This window comes from Zootoca vivipara, chromosome 6 (genome assembly GCF_965207765.1).
Source record: "Zootoca vivipara chromosome 6, rZooViv2.hap1.1, whole genome shotgun sequence".
Lineage (NCBI taxonomy): Eukaryota > Metazoa > Chordata > Lepidosauria > Squamata > Lacertidae > Zootoca > Zootoca vivipara.
Genome location: NC_142589.1, coordinates 78,886,551 through 78,899,993, shown reverse-complemented (window position 1 = coordinate 78,899,993; position 13,443 = coordinate 78,886,551).

Sequence of the window (13,443 nt, the reverse complement as noted above, 5' to 3'; positions counted from 1 at the left end):
GCGCACACCCAAACCCCGCTAGGCAGGATGCCACACCTTGCACCCCCCCATGCTTTGGAGAGGGGCAGGAACATGCGGTGCAGCGCCAACTCCCTGCTTTGCTTTTGCATCCTCCCTCCTCAGCGCCAGAGTCCCTTCCCCTCGCGCTGAGGGAGGGCAGCGGATTTCCCGAGGAGGAAGGCGGCGGCAGCCCCAGCGGACGTGCATCTTCGCCTCAGAGCTGCTCTTTCCCCCCACCCGCGCTGTTGTCGTCTTCGCCGCCGCCTCTCCCTACCGGGACTGCAGGCAGAGGAGGCTTGAAAAACTCCCCCCCAAAAAAATTCCCCTCCCACCTACTCAAACTGCGAGGCGACTCCATCTGGAGCCCTACATCACGAGGGGCTGAGAGGAGGCGGCGGCAGAGCGGGAAGAGCAGGAATCCGTGCCGTCGCTGCCGCCGCCTCCCTCCCAGCCGCCCCCCCCCCGGGGATCAGCTCCGCCGGAACTGAGAAGCCAAAGGGCGGCTCGGGGGTGGGGGGCAGAGCAAAAGCCAGGCACCCTCCTGAGTGTCTATAAGAAGAAAACGGGGAAAGAGGGAAGAGAAACCCGGCTCCATCAAGAGAGCGGCTGTTGCGCTTCGCCTACTTCCCCCTCACGCTCACTCCGCGTCCCTTTCGCCCGCTTGCTCGCCCACCTCCCGGATGCAGCCGAGGAGAGGAAGGGAAGCGGCAGGCGGTGGCTCCCCAGTGCCGCATCACTCGCTCTCGGAGACAACAGCAAAGCCCGCCCCCAAAAAAATCTAGCGCTGCTCCGTCCCGGCACCAACTTTGCCGGCGGCGCATGTAGGGCTTTCCTACCTCCTCGGCGGGCTTCCTCCTCCTCCTCCTGCATCTCACTTCCCCGTCTGGCCGCTGTGCCACCGCCTCCCTCAGCCTCATTCGAAATTGAAATTCCCTGGCCAAGGCCGTCAGCGCGGCTCCAGCGCCCCGGCCTCCGCCTGCAGCCCCGCCCCCGGTTTTGACCCTTGGCCAATCGCAGGCTCCAGAACTACTGTCAGTGGGTAATGTCGGTGGCGGCTACGCGGGCCACATGACGAGGTCTGGCGGGCCGGATTAGGCCCCCGGGCCTTGTGTTTGACACCCATGATCTAGACTAATATATCAGTAACGAACAACAACAAAGTTTTCTCTTTGCACATAGGTGTGCTTTGACATCCAGCCAGCCACCCACCCACAAACCTTTCTCTTGCCTTGCCAAAGCACATCTCCCATTGAGGGCAAAGTGAAGCCCTTCCTTACCCCCAGGGACAGATGATTGGGTGAATAACATTTCTTTCACATTTTCCCCTTCTTTCTCTCTATCTCTCTCCCCCTGCCTTTTGATCTCTTCTCAGATTATTCCGGGGCATTAGGACCAGGTGGAAACCGCTGCCTACTTCTTCCTTTCTCATCTTTGGATTCTGTCCCCCCCCTCCCGCCCCCACCCCCAGCTCCTGGCCTTCACCATCGGTGTAAGAGACACAGTCCTTGCACCCAGTTTTTGGTTAGTATCAGCCTTGGACTAGGCAATTATTAACAGCTGCAGGGAGGGAAGGAGGCAAGATGGATTGGGGAGGAGGGTGCGGTGGGGGGGGGGAGACAGCAGGCAGAGGTGGGTAGGGGGAAATGGAGGGGGGCGAAATTGTTAGAAACGATGCTAATTTCTCCTAGCTGGGGGGAAAATGGCTGCTAATTTGTCATCCTCTTTATGATGATTAATTGCAACCTATGCATATATATATGCATATATCTTGGGCATGCATATGAAATTTTAATTGATGGGGGAGGGAGTGGGGGGGGGAAGGGAAGAGAGTCAGTCCCATCAACGTGAATATGCGAAGCTAACGTGCTGTAACGGCCATCGATTCACAGTGAGTCATTCTTCTGCTATATATATATATATATATATATATATATATATATATATATATATGTATACCCCTCTTTAAATATTTCGCTTTCTTCAAATATATGATTATATGAATATGTGTATTTAGAAATCACAAGGGGGGGCATGTCGTGTGTTGCTTTAACAGCCCCCCGCATCTTTGCTAAGTAATGGAAGAGGTAGATAGAAAAGAGAAGAAAACACCACCCCCATTCATAAAAAAAATCTGCATGTTCTTAAAACCTTTAGCGGGGGATGATTTTATTAATCTTTTTTTTAATCTCTGCTTATTTTTATTAAAAAAACAACGGGTGCTTGGTAGCTTTAGCTGTATTTCCCCACTTTTAAAAAAGGATGTTCCTCCATCCATATACGTGGTGGGTTTGTGTTTTTTTCAATGAGTCTTTCGTTTTCTTCAGACGACGAAGGTGGGTCTTTTTTTATGAATGGGGATTCAATCCCACCGGAAAAAAAGAGGGTGGGGGGTCTATTTGTTTGTGAATCGAAGCCATTTGCATCAGGATTCATTCATAAAAAGGCAGGGCGCGGATCTAGAAGATTCATGGCGGTGGGCTTCATTTTCTCATCTCTTGCCTGTCAGTTTTGAATGCATGGGGAGGGGGGCTACAAGGGAGGGGGGTGTTTAGCCGGCTGTGTCATAGAGGAAGGATCTGGGATTGCTTCTGGGTGTTGTTGGTATTTTTTTATTTTATTTTTACTGCCCTTTTAGGAGTGGCGTGGGGCGGGGGGGGGCGGAGTGAGATCTTCCTTCTCTCTGTGTTATTTTTCCTCCTTACAGCCCGAGTTTGATACAAAAATATATATGTCTGTTATACATGTATTAATTTCCCCCTGTTCACCTGTTGTTTATTCAAGAAACAGGGACAAAGAACCTAGTCTAGGTCATGTGACCCTCCATTCACAAAAATCCAGCCCAGGGTTTCCATTGAGATGGGCTGAAGGAATAGGCGGCTGGGCCATAGAGAGGCGTACCTTCCCTAAGCCCTCCTGTTCCGAGCGCTGGCAGAGGAGGCAGATAGGGGCAGGGGGCTGAGAAACAGGAGAGGTGGTCGGGTCTGCAGCTCTCAAGAAAAAAATTGTTGACAGTCTAGAACATACATCTGGCTTGGGTGGGGTGGGGGTGGGGAGGGCACATTTTCATTTGGGTTTGTTTATTTATTTATTATTCCTTCAATATATGCACCAACAACAGACTGCAGTTCTGCAATAAGGTTTGAAACTGGAAGTATGTATTTGAAATGTGGAGGGAGGGGGTGGTAGAAATCTGTTTATTTGTCGTAAAAGGAAATTAGCCGTATGCATATATTTTCCTTCAAATATATGGTTATAAATGGGGGGGGGAGGATTTGATTCATACAGAGGGGGCTGCAGGATGTTCGTGTTAATTCGTGGCTGCAGGGGAGGGGGAGAATAGATTAGGATTTATTTTCTACCCCCCACTACAATAAATCTTTTGCTTATGCCAAGGCCGGAGAGGTATGTGTTTGCATCAGATTTATTTCATGGCATGCTGTGTGTATTTGTGTGTTGGGGTGAGAGGAGAGCATTTAATATTTTATTCTTCTCCCCCCTAACCACTTTCATAATAATGGTGTCGTTTTCTCTGAATTTGTCTTTATGCCAACTGGACGTGTTTAGGATTTCTTTTTTTAAAACCCCACAAAACTTTGTATGGAATATATTCACATTTTCCCCCACCTTCCTTTTGGAAAAAGTGGGGGGGGGGCTATTAGAACATTGTGGGAAAGAAGGGGGTATACGTTGCGCTGGAAAATGGGGAAATTGCACTGGTTTTGTGCATTTTTCGTGAAAAGGGGATTGTGTATGTTTCAGGGTTTTTTTTAAAAAAAGTCAGTTAAGAAAAACACACAAATAAATAGTCAATTCCTCTGTTTTTCTTCATTTCTTCCCCTTGCCACATAAAAAACCAAGGAATACATCTCTCCACTTTGCCTCAACATCTTTGATCTTGTAATACTTAATGTTGTTTTCCATGGCAACGCATTGTGATGTCACCTGTATGTTGAAAACACTGTGTGTGTGTGTGTGTGTGTGTGTGTGTGTGTGTGTGAGAGAGAGAGAGAGAGAGAGAGAGATATGTATACAGTATATACATTATATTATATGATATTCCTGTCTTTGACTTTTGTTGCAATGACACCCCCCCCAAAAAAATTTTTTGATAGAAAATAAATCTCTTCCCTTATCTTGGACAGCTGGGCTCTGCTACAGATTCTTAATGATAGAAGTGGGGGGAGTTTGGGTGGGTGGGGGATTTTCCTAAATGGATCCTGGGTTATTTATTTATTCACTTCACCTTTCTTATCTCTCCCCCCCCCCAACTTACAACGCAAACTCCTCTTTGTGCCATTAAAGGCGGAAACACACTATGGAGTGTGGAAGGGAAGAATCAAGGTGTTGCTTTCTCACTCATCTCTCTTTCTGTGCCCAAATTTCCAGCATCTTTGTCCCCTACAATAAAAAGTTGGTGGGTTTTGCTCCGGCAAAGGATGAGAAGGGGCTTTCTCTTGCAGTGTAGCATTTTGCAAAAAAAAAAAAGGTTTTGTATTTCTTTCTCCCTGCAAGAAATGTTAAGAGCAATGAGGTTACTAGGATGGAAGGTTTCTCGAGAGTCGGTTTTGAACGCAGGGGTGGAATATGGCGTAATGGTCGGAGTCAGGTCAGGAACTGGAGGCGAATTCAGTCTTGAGTCCTGGTGTCATTGTCTAGTTTTGGGAAGAGCTTGTGTTGGTGCCTGAGGATTCTTGGAGGAAATCTACACAACTGACTTTAAACTGGATTCCGGGTCGATCTTTTGCCGCAAGGGACATTCTGCCATTCTGTGTGATTGGGCCTAGGGGTGTCTTAGAATTCCCGGCACCTTTGCCGACTGATCGTTCCCAGATTCCCAAGATTCTTTGCAGGGGAGCCATGATGGTTATTATGGTACAGAACTGACTCTGTGTTTGCAATGTAGACATGACCTTAGCTTTTTGCAATGCTGACTCATTGCATAACCTTGGCGGGTCCTTCCTTTGCACCTCCTTGAACTGTGCAACATTTGGTTGAACCATTGGTTGGAGGGGGGGAAACAATTAAAATTATTTGATTCATTTAAAAAAAATGTTCCTGATTTAATTGGGCCTCATAATAGTTTTTTTTTAAAAAAACAACAAAACAAACACAGAAAACTGAATACATGCAGTTCGATACAACATGGATGGCATAAGAAAAACATGGAGGGAACATAAAGCCCGTTTTCTCTGACTCACGCAAGAGGGAATGCCTGTTCTAAGATGGTGCCTGCAGAGACATGGAAAGAACATGGCTTATCTAAAAGCAGCACATGCCTTAAAAAAACCCACCAAAAACCTGATCTGTTTTATTTGCATGCAGGTTCACGCAGCTTCCATTCATTGATTGCATGAGTTTAATCCATTAATCAGCAAAGGTTTGTTTCCGTCAGGCAGCAACCCTGCCTTTTCCCTACCTGTGAAATGGGTACGATGGTAAAGCGATCGCAGCCGCAGTGACGCAGGATAAAATGAGTTCTAATTTGCAGGGCACGTAAACCCTCCTTTTAAAAGCCTCTCCTCTGGTGGGGAGAAAGGTGCTTTGAAACCCGGCATTGTCTTTACGAAAATGCTGCCCTCCTCTCTCCCCCCCCCTTTCCTTTTAACAAGAGGTGCAGTTTGAGATTTACATCCGTGAACTTCCTTGCGGGCCTAGTTCTTTGATGATTGAAGCCCACTGGGGACTCGTCTTCCTTGTGGTCAAGAAAACACCTCGTAAGCCTGCAAATGTTGTCGGGGAGCCATGGAATAAGTTAGAGATTGGCGCATGGGCAGGGAGCCTCCCACTATGGCTCGACTTTTAATTTCCATTGTCTCTGACAATGGACCGTGTTACCTGGGGCCGATGGCAACTGAAACCCAACTACTTCATTGAATCATAGACTTGTAGAGTAGTCCAACCCCCTGCAATGCAGCCCCAATGTGGGGCTCAAACCCATGACCCTCAGATTCAGAGTCTCATGCTCTACTAGCTGAGCTGGAGGGCACCAGGTTCGGTTCCTTGGATTAAAGCAAGAAGCCTGGATGGCTTTAAAAGAGGATTAGGCTACTTGCCACGATCACTGTGTCCTCCTTCCAGCATCAGAGGCAGTATGCCTCTGAAGTATGCCTCTGAATCCCAGATGCTGGGAATCATCAAATTATGGGGTTGGAAGGGCCCCAAGGGTCATCTAGTCCAACCCTCTGCAATGTAGGAATATCAGCTAAGGCATCCATGACAGATGGCCATCCAACCTCTGCTTAAAAACCTCCAAGGAAGGAGAGTCCACAACCTCTTGTGGGAGTCTGTTCCACCGTCTTAACAGCTCTTAGTGTTAGAAAATTCTTCCCGGTGTTTTAGTCGGAATCTCCTTTCTTGCAACTTGAAGCCGTTGTTTTGGTTCCGACCCTAAAGGGCAGGAGCATGCAAGCTCGCTCCCTCTTCCATATTGACAGCCCTTGAGATGTTTGAAGGCGGCTATCCTGTCTCCTCTCAGTCTCCTTTTTCCCCAAGCTCAGCATACCCAGCTCCTTCAACCGTTCCTCATCAGGCTTGGCTTCTGGACCCTTGATCACCTGGGTTGCCTTCCTCTGCACACATTTTGCAAGTGGGGAGGATGCTCTCGCACTCAGGTCTTCCTGTCGGGCTTCCCGTTGGGGCATCTGGCCGCTGTGAGGACGCTGGACTATAAGGGCCAGCAAGGCTCATCTTAGCTTCTTAAGAGTCTAATCCAATGGTTGCCAACCTGGTGCTTTTAAAATGTTGCGGGACTACAACTCCCATCATCCCTCTCCACTGGGAAATTGTTGTCGGACAGTATCCGGAGGCTGGTTACCTGGGAGCAGAGGAAACCATACTCTGGAGCAGGCCCTTAAAAAGAGAGCCTGCGGGATCCAGACCACAGGTCTATCTGGTGCAGTCCTCCATCCTGGTACCATGAGCTCAGTGCCGGATTCATGTATAATCTAAACAAGCTACAGTGGTACCTCAGGTTAAGAACTTAATCCGTTCTGTAGGTCCGTTCTTAACCTGAAACTGTTCTTAACCTGAGGTACCACTTTAGCTCATGGGGCCTCCGGCTGCCTCCGCGCTACCAGAGCGTGATTTCTGTTCTCACCCTGAAGCAAAGTTTTTAACCCGAGGTACTATTTCTGGGTTAGCGGAGTCTGTAACCTGAAACATCTGTAACGTAAAGCACCAGTAACCCGAGGTACCACTGTATAGCTTAGGGCCCCACTCTCTTGGGGGCCACAAAAAATTTAAAGGAAAAAACCCTGGAGGTATATTTCCAAAATATAAGATAAAAAAACAAATAAAATAAAACCTACATACAGCAACAGTGTTTTGTGTTTTGTAGGCTCCTATGATGTAAGGGACCCAGGTGGCGCTGTGGGTTAAACCACAGAGCCTAGGGCTTGCTGATCAGAAGGTCGGCGGTTTGAATCCCCGCGACGGGGTGAGCTCCCGTTGCTTGGTCCCAGCTCCTGCCAACCTAGCAGTTCGAAAGCACGTCAAAGTGCAAGTAGATAAATAGGAACCGCTACAGCGGGAAGGTAAACGGCGTTTCCGTGTGCTGCTCTGGTTCGCCAGAAGCGGCTTTGTCATGCTGGCCACATGACCTGGAAGCTGTACGCCGGCTCCCTCGGCCAATAATGCGAGATGAGTGCGCAACCCCAGAGTCGGTCACGACTGGACCTAATGGTCAGGGGTCCCTTTACCTATGATGTAAGTCATGGGACCTGCCTGCTAGCCTGCTCCCTAAAATATCACTGGTTTTAGATACCTATTAGGTCCATAAATTACCATATAGCATATATTCAACACACACAAAAGCGACCATTTGTTGTTGACAAAGGACAGGTGGACATATAAAAGGCCCCATTACCTTCATCAAACCTAAATCCGGCCCTGCCCATGAGCTAGACATGATGGCGCAGGCCCTGCGATCTGTCTCCAGCACCAGGTCTTAAGAGCTACACTGGCTCAAAGCACAAAGAGTCCCACATAGTCACGTCCGGTCCAAAGCCAATGGTAGGGCAGTGGGGTAGCTCAGTTGGTGAGAGACTCTTAATCTCAGGGTCATGGGTTTGAGCCCCACGTTGGGCAAATGATTCCTGCATGATTTTTCTGAATGCCCCCAAAATGCAACATGAGGACTAGAACCCTGCGGAAGCCCTTGTGGCAAGGACATCCCACCCGCTTCTCAGCTCTGAGGTCGGGCGAACCTAAGAACATAGGAAGAGCCCAGTGGGGGGTCAGGCCTCACCCCAGTGGCCTCACCAGTCTGGCATCCTGTTCTCACAGTGGCCAACCTATTGCCTGTGGGGAAACCCACAAGTGGGTTTAGAGCGCAAACACACTCCCCTCCCCGGCGGTTTTCAGCCACAGGTATTTGGAAGCATCGCTGCCTCCGACTCAGTTGGTGGAACTCAGGGTCGTGGGTTTGAGCCCCCATGTTGGGCAAAAGATTCCCACATTGCAGGGGGTTGGACTAGATGACACTTGTGACCCTTCCAACTCTACAATTCTGCGGTTGTTAAGCCATTGTGGCTAGTAGCCATCGATAGCCCAAGGTAAAAGTAAAGGAACCCCTGACCGTTAGGTCCAGTCGCGGACGACTCTGGGGTTGTGGCGCTTATCTCGCTCTATAGGCCAAGGGAGACGGCGTTTGTCCGCAGACAGCTTCCGGGTCATGTGGCCAGCATGACAAAGCTGCTTCTGGTGAACCAGAGCAGCGCACGGAAACGCCGTTTACCTTCCCACCAGAGCAGTACCTATTTATCTACTTGCACTTTGACGTGCTTTCGAACTGCTAGGTTGGCAGGAGCTGGGACCGAGCAACGGGAGCTCACCCCGTCGCGGGTATTTGAACTGCCAACCTTCTCATCAGCAAGCCCTAGGGCTCTGTGGTTTAGCCCTATCTTCCCCAAAATTGCCTAATTCTCTTTGAGGATGACTGAGCCACAGAGATGTAATCTCCAGAGGGGGTGTGGGTGAGGTGCTTGATGTAGCAACAGTTTGTGGGCTCCCCAAGAAAGGGGCAGGTGATGACGGCCCGTCACGGAGTCTGCTGGTCCGCAGTTCAACTGGGTAGGGCGGCGTTGTACACAGCACCAACGAAAACAATGGCTTGTGAATCCTGGGTTTGCAGCTCAGTGCGGTGTATATACACCCCTTGTGGGTTTCCTAGTCAGTCTCTCCCCTCTAGGACTGCAATTGTGTGCGAGAGAGAGAGAGATTTGTTTTATTTTATCTTAGCACAAGGGATGCTCACTAAGCTACAGTTGTTGGCCTTCTTTAGAGGCAGCCATGATGCTCAAAACTGTACGGCATTGCATAGGTACAACCCAGCCTCTGCGCCTCAAGGCGGCTAAATCAGAAGGCTGTTGGGTATTGGTTTTTAAATCGCAAAAATTTATCGGGTGTCTCGTGTACCTTTGCTCCCTAAAATTGACTCCGGCACAAAAACCGGTTCCTGGAACGTCCTGTGACGCTTCAGAAATATATAAAGGTTTGAGCATGAAGGATTGATCTAGTCGAAATTGCCTTCCCCCCCCCCCCAAAAAACACAACTGCCTTGGCTGCTCCGGTTTCAGGGGTGTTCGGGTTTGGATTCCCTGAAACACGGAACCATGGAGCCATTCCTCCCCCCCCCAAAAAAAACCCTCCACAGAAAATATATTGGAGTCAGTGTGCAGTGACATCCCTAATCTTGGAGCTGGAATACATTGGTTATATTATTATCTGGAACTGGAAGGTCAACAGATTTTTTTGGAGGGGAGGGGAATTGTGGAGCAATGACAAATATCTTGCGGTGGGTCAAATGCGATGAGAGGTTTAGGTCGTGTGTTTGTGGAAGGTACATCATCTCCCCCCCGCCCCCCCTTCAAAGCTCTCAAAAGCCTCAGTACTCCTCCCTGTTTACCCTGTGCCGTAAAAATATGCAAACCATATGCCTTTTTTTTTTTTTGCATTTTGGGTCATTCTTTGACAGAAACCAGCCTCACTAAACTTCCTTTCCTTTTAGACGTATTTGTCAAGAGAGCCCATGAGGACTAGCACCTTGTTTCTTAATTTAAAAAAACGACAACCCCAACCTCTGAGAACTAAGATGCTCAGCGCCCAGCAGAAGCCGCTACTCTTTTGCTGTAGAGGCCGCACCCTGTTCTTCCCAGGGAGAACTTGCGAGCCAAGGCCATTCAGCCTGCTACACCCCTCTGCTCCTGCCCCTCTTGCTGCCGCTACACTGAAGCAGAAGGAAGGCGGCAAGTTGCCTCCTCGTCTCTCCTTCGCGTTCTGCTTCTTAATGCATTGTTCCTTGGTAGCGCTGCATGGAGCAGGCTTCGTGACCTGTGCAGGGGTGTATTTTAAATCTGTTTACCATACATGCAAGCTTCCTCTTCCAGTAAGCTGGGCTGTTCTTTTCATGAGAGAGAGAGAGAGAGAGAGAGAGAGAGAGAGAGAGAGAGAGAGAGAGAGAGAGAGAGAATATGTGGCACCCCCTTTAAAATGTGGCTAAATATACTTTAGTGCACAGAAATTAGTGGGAGGGGGAAGAAGAGGGAGAATTTCAAATCTGTGCAAGAAAATTGTTTCATGGGTTGTAATGAGCCGGGGGGGGGGGGTGGAATGTCAGAAAGAGGAAAGTGCGAGGGGAGACAGCCGTGTGTGAGGAGGCACCTTGCCTTTAAAAAAATAAAAATAAATACAGTAAGAGAAATCAAAAATTAATTCAAAAACCCCTGGCGAAAAGAAGAGGGCTTAGGGATGGAGAAGCCCTTGCAAGGCACCTGACCAGATGGCCTTTGCCCACACTGCAAGCTTTGGCAACTATTTTGTGTAGTGAACATGGAGTGTGTGTTTAGTGTTAAAAAGGGGCAACTTCAGCTGATTATTTGAGGGAAGGGACCTGTAAATTGAAAGCCACACATATGTGGTTACTGAGGCTGTATGTCCATTCCTGTAATGGAAAATGCCCCCCGCCGCCGCCGCCTTAAGCTGGCCTTTCCTTCTAACGGCGAGCAGTTTTCTTCTGTTTATCAAACTTTACATTTTCTCTCTCTCCCGTTTCCTTCAGTATTTTGAAAATGGCATTTCTGTCGAGGTTTGGGTGGTACGTGGCTGTCTTTGACCGACTAAAATTTGGGTAATTCATCCATGGGTGGGCTCTAGGTTTTGATTCGCGCGATGGTGGCAGGTTAGGGCTTTTTAGGGGTGGGCGGTGGAACCTGCCAGCCCCATTTTGAAACCGATTTGTAGGCTGGTGCAGAATCGCTCCAAAACTGCTCTTGAGTCAGGTGCACGGCAATAGCACCAGGAATCTGCCGTGCTTGCTGTCTGGTGTCTGATCAACCTGCATCTCAGAGCAGCTCCTGCTATCCCCGTCTCCATTGCCGGAAAGCTGACATGCAACAGATCCTTGGTTTCGTAGATGATGCTTTTAAGAGAAATATTTATTCCCGGCCTCCCAAACAGGTGAGGGCCACTTCTGCACGGCGGCTGACTTTTCCGCCGTGGAATAAATCTGAACGCAGCCGTTTCCTGACTGCACGCTTTGCTGTCGTGTTTCAGCCCAGGATGGAGGCTGGTTTAGGAACACTGCTGCGCATAGCCACCCCGCAGCATTCCTGAGGACTAGCCTCTTATGACTGGATCTCGTCTGGATAAAAGACATTCTCGGTGTTGCTTCTTGATCCACGAACATCCCGTTGCGGAAGCCGTACACCAGGCTTAAATTGGTTGAAAGGTTGTTAGAAATGGCCTTGTGAAGTCGGACCAAACACTATCAGCCCCAGTGTTCTGCTCCCGGCAGTGGTCAGCCAGACATTCCTGGGGAGCTGACGCAAGCCATAGATGTTTCACCCCAGTGTGCTGTCTCCAGTGTTTCGTTGTCGTCATCCGTGAGCCAAGGAGGATGTCAAAATGGCCCTGGCTTGGTTGAATATCTAATTGGGAAGCAGTTTTTCTCTGGGCTCTGAGACTCAGGTTGTGTTGTGCAGAAGCAGGTAGAACGTTTTGAAGGTGGCCCAAGGGGGGGGGCGAGTGTTAACAAGCAGAGGACCAGGCATTTGGGCTGACGGAGACACACTTTAATCCTTTTGCTAAGGGACTAGGCCAGAGGCAGCAGCTTTTTAAAGAGCATGCCGGTGGCTCCTTGTGTCATCCGTTCACTACAGGCCTGGAAGCTGCAGCGTTTCTGTCCAGCCACCTGCAGGGGTGGTGCTGCAGAGCAGCCGAGATGAAGCCAGCACCCCGAGGGGCTTGCAGAGTGCCGTGGAGAAATCAAATACCAGAATCCTTGGGCGCCGTGCCATCGCGTTGCCGGCAGGTAGATGCTTTGGGAAATGCCGCCTGCTTCGCCAGCCCTAGATACAAACCAAGCAACATTCTAATCTAGGGCCTGATCCACCACCAGGAAGCCCTTCCGAGCAGGATCCTTTGAGACGAGTGGGAGCTGCCCAAGAGCACCGCCACGCCAGAAGTTGGCAAGCTGGGTTGGACAGGCCTTGGCATACCTGTTTGTGTATCTGTTCTTAGTACACATGCTTTGGAACTCCCTGCTGATTGACACCAGGCAGGCGTCTTCACTGCAGACTTTCTTCCTGCCTGCTAAAATCATTTCTGTTTACGCAAGCCCACCCAGATTCGTAGGTCTTTTCACCTGGTCTTTAGCTCGCTGCTGATTCTTATTTTTTTTCTGGGATGTTTTTTAATAATAACGTTTTAACTCTTTCAATGAATAATGCGGATCTTCATCATACATATGGTCACCATCACTGACCTTTGGTCCTTGGGATTCCAGCAAGATCTGGAGGGCCACATGTCTCCTTCCTTGGATTTGCAGAATCACCATTTTTGGGGGCGGGGGCGTGGTATCCTCCTTTATTTGGTAGTGTGACTGTAGGCAGCAGTGCACGTTGAATTTTTCAGCTTTCAAATTCCCAAAATGGGGGTGGGGGTGGGGCGCTAAAAAGTTGTTACGTGACTTGGGAATTCAAAAGATCGTTGGGTGAAATGAATACAATTTACTTTTGCCTGGTAAGTCAAAAATATGTGCAAAGTTGCACAGAGATCATAATAATAATAATAATAATAATAATATATTATTATTATTATTATTATTATTTATACCCCGCCTATCTGGCCGGGTCCCCCTTTCCCCGCCACAGATTAAATCACAGATTAAAAACTTCCCTAAACAGGGCTGCCTTTAGGTATTTTCTAAATGTCAGGTAGTTGTTTATCTCTCTGACCTCTGATGGGAGGGCGTTCCACAGGGCGGGTGCCACTACCGAGAAGGCCCTCTGCCTGGTTCCCTGTAGCTTTGCCAAGTACTTGCCATTCTGTTATACATTATCATTATTTAGCATTACCTGGCATTTCGCAGAAGGTAAAATTAAAAGGCTTTGCTTTTCCGAAACCAGCTTATATGCTTCTTCCCCAGATGCAGACTTTCCAAGCGAA